Here is a 13,433-nt window from a genome sequence, read left to right on the forward strand (position 1 = left end):
ACAATGGTTGTTGTATTACATGATGCTATCTTCAAATTAGTTGTTCCGATTACTAGATGTAAATGTGTAAGATTCATTTAAAGAAAAAAACAAAGTAAAACAATAACAAAGAAGTTATAAGAAATTCAAAAGAGGAAAAAATCAGAGTACAATTTTTTTTGAGCATTAACTGCTCCTTTCAAAAGACCAGCAGAAATCAACAATGCAGTTATCCAAACTATTCTGCTTATATGCCTGAATATATTTTTCCCTTTCTTTCAGTCCTTTTCCTCATCCTACTTTTTCTTTCCTATTGAACCATTTCTTTCCCTTTCACAGTACCTGTTGTATCTTTTAGATTTTCTTTGCTCTTTTGGGTTCTCACACTAGTGAGATAATGGGAAGTTTGCACAGGCTGATCTGATTTATTTCACTTGCCAGCATCGTCTCTAGCTGCATCCGTTTATCTACAGAAGCCTCAGATTTATCTTTTGATGGACAGACAGGCTGCGTCCAAGATTGGGCTCCAATGAGCTGTGCCACTATGAACATGGGAGTGTGTGGATCACTGCTACACAGTGTCTGGCTCTTTTGGGAAGATGCATAGAATGAGAAAACCTGGGTCTGGTGGAGTATCTCGCTTGAATTTTTTGAGGAATCTCCATACTGATTTCCATAGTGGTTGCATGGCTTACATTCCCACCAGCAGGGTCCCTGTTTAACTTCTTTGTTTCTGTTTCTTCATCTAAAATGTGGAATAATAAAAATAATGCCTGGCCTTGCAGACTTGCTTTGGGTATCAAATGGACTAACGTCTACCAAACACAATGGTGCATGGCTTACAGTAGGCAGCCAACAAATAGCAGTGCTCTCCCCAGAAAATTGATCTCTACCCTGGAGATCTTAAAGATCTGAGGGCCAAGGCACTCAGTAACTGAATCAGACTCCGTGGTGTAGAGCTGGGGCCTTCTTTGGGGTGAGGAAGGGTGTGAGTCATTTGGAGACTTGGGCCTGACAGTGGCTTAGATTTGTTAACAACATTAGTCAAGAAACACAGGGTGCCGCAAAAGCCTCCAGACACCAAGTGAGAAACGGAGCGCTGCTCAAGCAGCGGCACACTGGTGAAAAACGATGGCACTGCCTAAGAAATCTTGTCCTCGGACTTTGATGTCCCTGGACAGTTTTTCATTTGCTGATGAAAACATAAATAAACACAAGAACTTCCTGACAATGCAATGTCTATTTTCTGATGTATTTCTTACTTATATCTCTTCTTTTGATTTCTTAGTGGTTTGTTTTTGCTATTAATATTCTTTCTCTCTTATTTTCTATTTCTTGTCTTTTGTCCTTCATTCAGTTCTAAAAGAACTTTAGCCTCCTAATGCTCTGATTCAGTATATCTCCTATAATATTTTTTAGTTTATAATTAACAGATGACGTATTCAGATTTTAACTTCTCTGCTACCTATACTGAGTCCTGTTTTGCCTGGCTTTTGCATTTTAATTTTGAGTTCTAGATTTTGCATGAGATTTCCTCAGTTGCCTGATAAGCCAGATTATTCACTCAAAATTATAAACAGTGCACTCAAAAGATCACAAAAATGTGCTTCTGTGAGGGTGAGCAAGGGGGAAGCCCGAGTTCTCATGCAAGGGGTCCTCAGGGAGTCTCAGGGCTTCTTTCATTGTCCATTGCTTTCTCTGGAGACCAGACTGATGCTTTGCCCATCCCCTCCTTCTGCAGCCTGACATTTGGTGAAGCGTTCCGAACTCACCTCCTGTCCTGGAGCAGAGCGGAGCCGCCCAAGCTGCCTTAGCTGAAGCCAGGTGAGACCTGCGGCCCACGTCCAGCCTACACCAGGCTGCGAGCGAATGCCACGCCTCTCAGCAGAACACCTCCGTGGTTGTATGTTAACAAGTGTGATTGCCTAATCAAGAACACACGACAGGGCCTTGCCCACACTCACAGGGCCGCAAGTGACTTTAGAAATGACCCTCTTCACTCCACAGTGTGCAAATACCACAGTTTCTTCATCCATACATTTCTTGATGGGCATATGGACTGTTGCCAAGACTTAACCATTATGAATTGTGCTCGTATAAACATAAGTGTGTGCAGAGCTCCGCACTATGATGTCGTTAACTCGTTCAGGAAGACACTAAAAGGGGAATAGTTGAGTCTACTCTGCCATAAAGCAAGATAAACGAGTGTTTGAAAGAAAATGGATCCACCCCGAGACCTTAACGTTAAGTGAAATGCATCAAAGACACAAACTTACATATCACGTTGTTTCTCTGACAGGAAACGCTGAGAATAAAAATAAAGAGCAAAATAAAAGATAAATAGTGTGAAGTAGGGAGATTGTGCTCAGAGGAGAAGGGGATCAAGGGATAGAAGGAGGCGGAGGGAGAAGGGTGAACGCGATGAAAAGAAGCTCGCTGCACAGGGTGTGCGCAGGGCCCGACTTCCTGGAAGGAGCGTAAACGTTGCGGGCTACCCTTGCGCGCTAATAAACTAAAATAAAGAAGGAAATTAAGCTGTGGTCTTCCATGCAGACTGGGGAGAAGTCATCAAGCTGTGTGGGCCGGGCAGGGACCGGGATATCTAGCTTTGACCCATCTTGAGGCCAACCAGTCCTCTTTGGAGGCACGCCTTGGCCCCACACTCAGAGGTCTCCGATGTGGCAACTCCTGAGCTTTTTGGGCCTTCTGCCTCCAGGGAGGGATGGTGCTTTTTTCTGCATTCCTTCTGCAGGCGCCAGCCTGTGTCCTTGTCCTGCACACTGAGTCACGTGCCAGCCGCCCTCTGGCTCTGGGGCTGCCTTGCTCACTCGTGTCCTGTACTCCGTCCCTTTAATACTTTTCATCTTGTTTAAAAATAAAATTAAAAATCAATTATGTATTTATTTGTTTACTTATTTATTTGGTACGGACTCATAGTGATCTTCCTGTCTCAGCCTCCCCAGGGCTGGGATTGAAGGACTGCGCCACCACGCCTGGTTTCAGAGGTTGGCTCAGCCCCCAGGGCCGGCACGGCATGTGGACCCGAGATCGAATCCCGGTCCTCGCGCTTGCCAGGCAGGCGCTTGTGTGGCCATCTCCCCAGCCCCACACTTTCTATTATCATCCAGAGGGATTTTAGGAGAAAGGTGAGGCGAATGTGTACCCTTGCTTTCCATGTTTACCTTGAAGTGCCTCCAGTTTTTAATTGTGTCTTCCCCTTGTAACTTTGATCTGGCAGAATGATTTCATTGAGGACTTTCAGCGACATGGTTACAAACGTCTCTCTAAATAAGTTAGTACTATAAGGAGCTGCTTCTCCACCAGCGCATGCGCTCTCTTCCTGCTGAATGTCATGTGGTAATCATTCCACGGACATTTGACCAGAGGATACTTTGAGCCTAGTTTTGTGCTAGCGCTGGTGAAGCAGGAAACAAGTCTCACGGTCCACCCGGGATGACATCTCCTTCCCGGGCACACTCTATGTTGTCCTGCCAAATATTCCTGAGCCACCCAGAGTCCCGGCCACTGGTCACTAAGTATGTAAAGGTGAGATGGAGTGAGATGGAGTCCCGTGGATGCCAGTTAAATGATGGTCAGTGATCTCCTTAAGCTTGGGGTGTCCAGGGTAGCATGAATTATTTTTTCTTAAAAGTCAGACTATTTTGACAGTACGTAAAAATCAGATGGGTTTTTTCTTTCTCCCTAATAAACATTTGCACACACACTCTAATTTCTAGTTTCTTATAAAAAATCAAAAATTTACCCTATACTATTATGGGCTACTGGACTCTTTTAGTATATTTTGCTGAGTTTACACACCTATAATATTCAAATAATGGAACTTAGCAAAAAAAGGGGATACAGATGAATGTCCATTTTGTACCTGTGCATTCAAAGTGGTTAGGATAGATATATAGTTACATTCTCTTAATGAATAGAGGGATTTGTTCTAATAGTGTTTGTAAATAGGATATCATGTCTGCATCTTGTACAGACATGATAATAAACCACTAGGAAGAATGTATGCAATGTGTTAATTATTGAAACTGTCCTAGCAATTTGGTTTGAAACTGTCTCATTGCTATTTGTTTCTCAATAAAATTATGGAAAAAAATAAAAAAATAAAAAAAAAAATCAAAAGTTTCTACAGTGTTGGGCCACTTTCCAATATGGCAACATTAAGCAAACCCAGTACTGCCCTGGTGCATCCCTTAGGAAAATCTACATCATTCCCCACCCACCTGGTCACTTCCCATCTGACGTTTTAGGTATTCATACTATTTGTTTGGCTTTCATGAGCGCTGACATTTTCTGCCTACTCTACTGATAAGGAAATTAGAATGCTATTAGCTTTATTTTTTTTTATGAAGTCTTTAGTAAGCTATTATATGTGCTCTAGTATTACTAAAAAGACAAATATTTGTTACCAAAAGTTACTACTGTACAATTTATGAAAAATATAATTTTATAATGGACTTATGAAAATAATGGAAAGAACTTACTTCAAATAGATTAAATAAGAAAATTCTACTTTTTAAGAAATATAATCAGAAAAATAGGATATTGTCAAAGAAATGTTTAATCTATACCTGAGAAAGGCATGAGGCATTCATGTCCTTCGAGTTGCTTTTCCCTTCTATTATTGATTCCATATCTTTAAGTATGATTTGCTCATTGTGGTGCATGCTATACAGTTGGGTATGCCTTTTAAATGAGATTTTAGGGACCAGTGAGATAGCTCAGTGGGCTAAAGTGCCTGCTTAGGCAAACTTAGGCAAGTGCAGGGATCACAGTTCTATCCCCGGCACCACATGCCACACCAGCCTCACCCCCAGGGCAGGCTGAGCCAGCCACAGAGTCCAGGCCTGGTGGCGCACACCTGTAATCCCAGCACTGAAAGTAGGAGGATCACTGAGTCTGAGATGCATAGTGAGACCCTCTAACAACCAAATACATTTAAACAATAAATTACATTTTATTGCATAATTATTTTGCCAGTACAGTAACATCCCATTTATAGATTCTGAACTTGCTTCAGCCTTCTTAGGCACTTCATTCTATAAAATCTGCCATGTCCTTGATTTCTGGCCCTTTGTGTCAGACCAACTTCCCTGAGATCTCCTATTTATGGTTTCACCCCATTTTTAGTTTGATCTAATTTTCACACAGTCCTGAGCCCATGGTTTTATTTATCCAATCTCATGCACTCTTGTTAGAAGGTCTTCATATTAGCTCATGGGTATGCATTTCTTCGATGTGTCAGCCCAGATCCTTCATGCAGTCTTACATCAACTTTGATGGCTTGACAGGACCATGCCTGGCACCTCTATCTCAGCTTATTCCACCATTCTCAAGGTCAAAAAGGGAGTTCAGTAATCCTACAGCCCTGGGCCTTGTGGATAGTTATGAAATTAAGCTGATACTCCTGAAAGATCAAGACTGATTGAAGCTACTGAATTTTATACTATTGGAAATCCATGAATGAAGGTTGAATTTCCTGTGTCCTTAGGAAAAACGTAAATCTTCATTCTTCAGACGCTACATAGTATCCTTGAATTTGTCTAATTTTTTCAAGAGGTTTAAGATTAGCCTAAAGGGAACATAATCCCAGGGTTCTGTAGGAGGACAATACTGGAAGGAGGCTGGCAGTTGTATCCTTCTCTGCAGCATCCCATGGACTTCCACGTTCGTGCTCCAATCCACATGTCACCAAAGCAGGGATCTGGGGAGGGTATCAAGGGTTGTTCTGAGGGGAGCCTTCAGAACAGGTCTGGGAGCCCAGGAGGAGCCTCACTGAAGTAGGGTAAGAAGTCTTAGAAAAGTGAGCAAAGAGAACTTGGGGGTGGTTTGAGAGAGAGGAGGAACATAGCTGCCAGCAGAATCCTAATTGCACGAGAAAGAGCAAGCACGTTACTCTAAAAGGTTAAAGTTGGGTCAGTGGAGGTCAGGGAGACAGAGTTGGCTCTTTTTTTTTCTCCTTTCTCTTCCTCCTAATTCCATTTAAAGGAGAAAGTTAAAAGCTGTTTTATTTTATTTTATTTTATTTTATTTTTTGGTCACAGGAGAATGTTCTGCACATGTAGGCAGCCAAGCATAAAGTGAATGACCACTTGGTGGGGATGTTGTAGAAGAGATGGCATCCCCGATGGTCTGGACCTGATGGCAGGCGTGGTTGCCCTCCATTCTGAGATTCTAGAGTGTTTGAACTTATTATCATAGTGGGGGACTACTGAACGTTCAAGAATTGGGTGTGTGTGTTTAGACACTCTCAGAATGAATTTTATATGGTCTATTGTGGTGGTAGTAATGGAACATTAAGTGTGAACACGTTGTGTTTATGGATGACCCATGGAGGTAAATTAGACATCTTTTTAGTCAACAATACAACTGCATGTTGTTGGAATGACTTTGGCTCCTTTTTCTCTAAATTAATTACTCAGGTTATGGAATCAACTAGAGCCTGAGTCAATTAGAGAACTGAGTCAATTGAAGAATCCATTAAGATAAGAACATAACAAATGTCAGACCATTCTTAATCCTTGACCCTAATTTCTGGGAAAAAAAAAATTCATTTCTTTCTTTCCTTCTCTCCTTCCAAATTAGTAGATAGAACATATAAACATTCCTTTCCTACGCTTCCTTAGAGCCAATACTCTTCTAAATCTGGAAAATTCATTTAGGATAAAATATAACTGAGTGATTCAGCCTCGTTTCTTTTACAGAAGTGGACCTCAGCCTTATCAGTTTTTCTTTCTTGTGCCTTTTCCAATTTTCTTAATCTAAGTTCTTTCATTTTCTCCCATGATCTTGCATCACACCTTGAGTTTTGACTAGAACCTGGTTACTCAGAAGTTTACCTTTCCCCCGATTGATGGCAAAAAGGAAGCTCTGTTTTGTCTTCTCCATGTGAGGAAGTATATTCTACTGAAGCGACAGAGAGAAAAATGTGAAACATGCAACAGCCAGTCTCAAGGAGTTTGTGCTTCTATATGACGTGGTGCTTTGGATATTCTGAGAAGCGCATTTACTGGAAAGTAGTTACTAACACAGGAAAATTCATTGCATACAAATATACATGTATGTGTATGTTTTCTTTCAATCTTTCAGCACCACTATTTATTCATTTTTTAAACCTAAGAGCCAGGTGAGTTTCAGAGAATAAAAAACATGCCGGCAGGTTGCTGAGTCAGAACATGAAGCCAGGAAGCTCTTCGACTCTAGGGTGTGTGCGCCAACGTGTTCGGGGAGCAGAAGTTACTGTGTGTCTCTGCCAGGGGGAGTCTGGGTAAGATGCAGAGCTCCCTGGTGCATTTTACTGGTTTGATTATTAGTTACAGTGCATTTCTCCTTCTCCAAGGCAGTCCACAACTTTCCAACTTCGAATTCGTGACGGGGCCATGATTTAAAGTTTCAGGCCTATGATTTTGAGATGGTGGCTCTCAGTGCTTACCACAACCTCCCAGCTCACCACACAGCAGCCAGCTCTCCAGATTTCTTCCAGGATGATGAGGAGCTTTCTCCCCACATGCAGCCCAACTCCATGGGAAGACATTAGCAGTGACAAATGACTGGGAATGAACACTTCAGTCTGAGGTAAATATGAACCTTTGCTCTTCCATACAAGGAAGCCATTCCAGAACATTCTCCACGAGAAAACTTGGAATGCATTAGCTGAACAATTTCAGTCATTACTATTAGCCTTCAGGAGGATTTCTCCAACTGCTAAGCAGGCAGTGGGAAGTGTTATTTCTTGGAGCCAAGTCTATTTACATTTATATTTATAGATATTTATATTTATTTCCTTTGGCAGACATGGACAAACACATTTTTGAAAAATACTTTCAGTCTGTGCAAAAACAAGCAGAGTATGCTTTTAAAAACATGCACCACAGAAAGGATAATAATAGCTTCCATGTCTGAGGACAACAGACAGGCATAAAATATAAAGGAATTATTTTATCATAGACAAGAAGAATTGCTGTTACAGCAAATTTTGACCCTGTCAGAGTCTGGATAACTCTTAGGTTTAAAACTCCCACTCCACAGGCCTCAGTCCACAGAGCAGATAACTGATCTGAGGCTTAGCAGTACTGGCAAGGTGGTGCATTATGGGATTTAGCTCTAGAGTGCCTGCTCCCCAAAGAAAGAACTGCAGGAATTTTAAGAACTTGCATCAATTCCCTGGTGTAGAAGCAGTATGTCGAAGTGTATTTCAAATAAATCCTCAACTCAACACATAAAGCTGCAGTTCCACCATGCCTTTCAAGAGAAAGTGGAGTATGGGAACCAGGCCAGACAGACCCTCCTGGCCCAAATCCACTGCTCATCTCTGTTGCCCAGCCAGTCCACTCTAGCCACATGCAAGAGGCCATCTTTGTCACTGAGTGTTATGTTCACCTCTTCTCCTACCTACCCCGCTACCACATGAATTCCAGCCTCTGGATTTTTTTTGCCTCCCCTACTAAGAACATATAGCAATTTAGATGACTTCTTCAGACATTGTTGATTGATTCTAATGACAACACTTTTAAAGCCTTTATCCTCAAGCTTTGAAAAAAGAAATCCTCAATAAAGCATAGATTGGAACTGGCATTTGTAAATTCTCAGTACTTGAAAAAAAAAACCTAGTGGCAGAATAATTTGGTTACTTAAAAGAAGGTGTGCATTAATTAGGACGTGTTGGCATAGTAACCTCAGTCATGCGTTCCTGCTGTTGATTTTTCTTCAGGGTAGCCTGGGAGGGGGTTCCCCGTAAGTTGCTTTTCTACCCGCGTCGATAGAGAGAATGTGATTCCACAGGCTTAAGTGAATAAAATGGGACAGCAACTCAAATTTCCAAATTTGGCAGTTTATATTTTTGGTATCCAGAAATTTTAATGGTTTTAGTTCCATAATAATAGAGTACAAAGTGGATCTCACTGCCTGTAGAGTTTAACAGTGACCTTATTACTGTGTGTGTGGGTGCCATCTTGGAGACAGATGTCAGTCTTGGGTCCCCTAGGTACTGTCACTGCTGTCACTCTGGGGACCCAATTCTGGGTTGGCCAGTGGCATTATTCCTAACCATTTATATCAAATAATGCTGTTTGAACTCCTCCAAGCAGGGTGAAATGCCTCGTCTTCATTTGGGCTGTATTTTGGTATGTCTCCTCCTGACATTCGGTCTGTTATCTAACTGGGGTTAAATAAAGAACCAAATTATGGATATCCTGCTGTCTCATATTTGGGTCAGATCGTGTGTCTATGTACATGAACAGCTATGATACAGTCTAACTGTCTAATAGGTATTGTTGAAAATTACATAGCATAGGTTTGAAGCAAAGCCTATTTTTATTTTTGTGGATTTATGACAAATATAGCATTTCTTCTATTTGACTGAACTGATCACGGTAGTAGATTACAGTCCTCTTCAAACAATAATGATACCATGACTGTTTTTAATGATTTCCAACATAGGAAGAAAAACTTAGAACTCAAATCTCAGGGTGGGTGTGGTAGGAGACTTACAGTATAAAATCCATATGTTTTGAGAGTTCTTGTGCTATACTAGGTTGGGAGAACTCAGGTATGTTTTGGGTTAGTCCAGTCCCTCAAACCATTTCTTTCAAATGTTTTCTTTCAACCAAATCTGAAACACATTTTGCCAAAACCTTTTTTCCCCTAATTTCTAAAGCCATGTGTATTTAAAGGGACATTTAATCCATATGTTTTGGCTCATTTACACCGAAGTCATCAAGATATTGTTTTTAAGAGTTATTTGAGCTCCACAAAACCTATTTTATAAGTCTTTTCTTCCATAGTACTAGGAAGTTGTGTTTTGCTGGAAAAAAAATTTGACCCACAAAATAATTAAGTTTGGATGAAAATTGAGAATGTACAAGATTTTCAAGACCCACTAAACTTAACTGAGAAAGACAAGTACTTGCGTGTTTCCAGACACTTCTCATAAGCACCGACATGCTTTGACAGAGGTGCGAAACCTGACCATCTTTTCAATCTGTTTTTCACAGTTAAATGTCCAAATGCTTATTGTCCAAAATATCTCCTTTAGTGGGAGGGATAAAAGAAAAGTAAAAAATAAAAAGCATACAGAAAAGACTGAACTCTAAGCTCCTTTTGAGGTGATTGAAAAGCTGCAGGCTTGTGCCTAGCAGAGGTTTCCCCTCCTTGTAGTCTTCCCATGTCATTCTAGGGCCTGCCTCTCCGAAGGTCTCCCTCTGTGTTTCAGGGCAGTGGGGCGCTTCCCCCCATTACCTGCAGAACCTTCAGACTGTTCTTGCTGTGTGAAGGGGGGCCTCACGGGCGCTTGTTAGACATCTCGTGGGATTACTCATCTACAAAATAATTTCCAGGGTGTTTGGGACCTGAGGTCGTTTCTGGAGAGAAGGCAAAAACGTCAAGCATGTCTTATATAGGATGCGTGCAGAAAATATCTCTGAAGAGTTGGGAGAGCAAGAAAGCCCTCCCAGTAAGCAATGATGCAAAGTTATGATCTTGCTTTTTTGCAACGGGTTTGCCACAAGAGCACAGGTGTAGAGAAAACTAAATCCAAGCCAACATGGGAAAGGAAAAGACTCACATTAATATTGTCATCATTGGACACGTGGACTCTGGCAAATCCACCACCACTGGCCATCTGATCTACAAATGTAGTAGCATCGACAAAAGAACCATTGAAAAATTTGAGAAGGAGGCTGCTGAGGTGGGGAAGGGTTCCTTCAAGCATGCCTGGGTGTTGGACAAGCTGAAAGCCAAGTGTGAGCGTGGTGTCACCATTGACATCTCCCTGTGGAAATTTGAGACCAGCAAGTACTATGTGACCATCACTGATGCCCCTGGACACAGAGACTTCATCAAAAACATGACTATAGGCACATCTCAGGCTGACTGTGCTCTCCTGATTGTTGCTGCTGGTGTTGGTGAATTCGAAGCTGGTATCTCTAAGAACGGGCAGACCCATGAGCATGTCCTTCTGGCTTACACGCTGGGTGTGAAACAACTAATTGTTGGTGTTAACAAAATGGATTCCACAGAGCCACCCTACAGCCAGAAGAGATACGAGGAAATTGTTAAGGAAGTCAGCACCTACATTAAGAAAACTGGCTACAACCCTGACACTGCAGCTTTTGTGCCAATTTCTGGTTGGAATGGTGACAGCATGCTGGAGCCAAGTGCTAACACGCCTTGGTTCAAAGGATGGAAGGTCACTTGTAAAGATGGCAATGCCAGTGGATCCATATTGCTTGAAACTTTGGATTGCATCCTCCTACCCACTTACCCAACTGACAAGCCTTTGTGGCTGCCCCTCCAGAATGTCTACAAAATCAGTGGTATTGATGCAGTCCCTGTGGGCTCAGTGGAGACTAGTGTTCTCAAACCTGGCACGGTGGTCACCTTTGCCCCAGTCAGTGTCACAGCTGAAGTCAAGTCTGTCGAAATGCACTATGAAGTTTTGAGTGAAGCCCTTCCTGGGGACAATGTGGGCTTCACTGTCAAGTATGTGTCTGTTAAAGATGTCTAGTGTGGCAATGTGGCCGGTGACAGCAAAAATGACCCACCAAAGGAAGCAGCTGGTTTCACTGCTCAGGTGATTATCTTGAACCATCCTGGCCAGATCAGTACTGGCTACTTTCCTGTCCTGGATTGTCACACAGCTCACATTGCTTGCAAGTTTGCTGAGCTGAAAGAAAAGATTGATCGCTGGTCTGGTAAGAAGCTGGAAGATGGGCCCAAGTTTTTGAAATCTGGTGATCCTGCCATTGTTGACATGGTTCCATGTGTGTCGAGAACTTCTCTGACTACCCACTTCTGGGTCATTTCACTGTTCATGATGTGAGACAGACAGTTGTTGGGGGTGTCATCAAAGCTGTGGACAAGAAGGCTGCTGGAGCTGGCAAGGTCACAAGTCTGCCCAGAAAGCTCAGAAGGCTAAATGAATATTATCCCTGACACCTGACACCCCAGTCTTAATCAGTGGTGGAAGACCGGTCTCAGAACTGCTTCTCCCAACTGGCCATTTAAGTTTAATAGTGAAGGACTGGTTAATGATAACAATGCATCGTAAAACCTTCAGAAGGAAAGAAGAATGTTTTGCGAACCTTTTTTTTTTTGTGTGTGTGTGTGGCAGTTTTTAAGTTATTAGCTTTAAAAATCAATACTTTTTAATGGAAACAACTTGACCAAAAATCTGAATTTTTACAGAACTTTGAAACCCATTAAAACAAAGTTTAATGAGAAAAAAAAGTTATGATCTTGTCATTCTAAGGAAGAGTCTCTGAAACGTGTTTTGCCTCCTGGACTTCAATACCCAAAGAAAAGAATTCTCTTTCCTCAGCCAGAACTTCCTAGGGCTCAGATTCAATCATACAGCCCTGAATCCCTTGAGCAAGATTTCTGAAGTTAGTTGAATTGTCGCCATCTCTCTCTCTCTCTCTCTCTCTCTCTCTCTCTCTCTCTCTCTCTCTCTCTCTCTCTCTTTTATTCAGGTGGATCTATGGATTACAAAGGATGTGAGTGAAAATGAAGATATTTCTAGATGATAGTAAAATCCAAAATAAAACCCTGTCATGAATATTGGGTGGCACAGACAAAAATCTCCAAGATCTTCACAGGCAGAGCACAGAGAGTAAGTTATTCCTTAAAAGGCTGGGTTTTACTACAGGACACAAAGTTTGTCAGTAATGTTAATGGAGTGTAATGAGTGTGTGGGGGCAATTCTGTGCACTTTCTGTAGCAGATCTTTCAGAATGAACGTGCATTCAGCTCTCTCAGTGGCATCTGAGAGACACTTCCCGCCAGAAGCAGGCTCAGGGGCTTCTCCTGACAGGTTCTGGAGCCTTCCTAAGTGAGAGTCCAGTCTCTGCTTGCATTCTTGAGAAGTTTACTGATGTCTTTCAGACAGATATCCCACTTGGGAGCAGATGTGCATTTAGGATTTTTGGGGGTGGGGGGACTCTGGAAAGGAACATGCATACTACATCTTAATATTAAGTTTCATTTATTGAAATGTAAGAAGTTTAATACATAAGTTCCATAGATATTAGCTAACGAAAGCAACAAAGTATGCTTGACGGCGAGCCTAGCTCATAAGCTGGTATTTCCTGTTCCCTTTATTTTATTGGTGCCATCCTTGAGTTAGATAATTTAAACCTGAGGAAATAGCACGAAGTCATTCAAGCAAATGTAGAATGAGTTGAAACTATTTATTGGCCATGTATTTTTATTTATGGACTTTAATAGCATAATAATATATCCAGCTGATCAAAGCAAAGATAGTGCTAAAATTTTCTTAGATAATTATCATCAATCCTGTTCTTACAAGTAGCAGCAGCACTTCATTTGACGTATATCTTTCTAAATCATTTTATTTCTATTTATTTAAGTTATATTTCTAGTCATACTATGTACATGGACTGTTTTTTGAAGTCTTTTAAAGTTGTAAATTTTATTTTATT

At 41.5% G+C, this 13,433-nt stretch overlaps 1 pseudogene across 1 annotated transcript; it reads left to right on the forward strand.

Moving 5' to 3' along the window:
• Positions 1-10,537: 10,537 nt before the first annotated feature.
• LOC101570530 lies at positions 10,538-11,915 on the forward strand (annotated as a pseudogene). The gene has a single exon (XR_001117077.1). The product of XR_001117077.1 is annotated as an elongation factor 1-alpha 1 pseudogene (transcript).
• Positions 11,916-13,433: the final 1,518 nt, after the last annotated feature.

The sequence above is a fragment of the Octodon degus genome, unplaced genomic scaffold (genome assembly GCF_000260255.1).
Source record: "Octodon degus isolate 3935 unplaced genomic scaffold, OctDeg1.0 scaffold00034, whole genome shotgun sequence".
Taxonomy (NCBI): Eukaryota; Metazoa; Chordata; class Mammalia; order Rodentia; family Octodontidae; genus Octodon; species Octodon degus.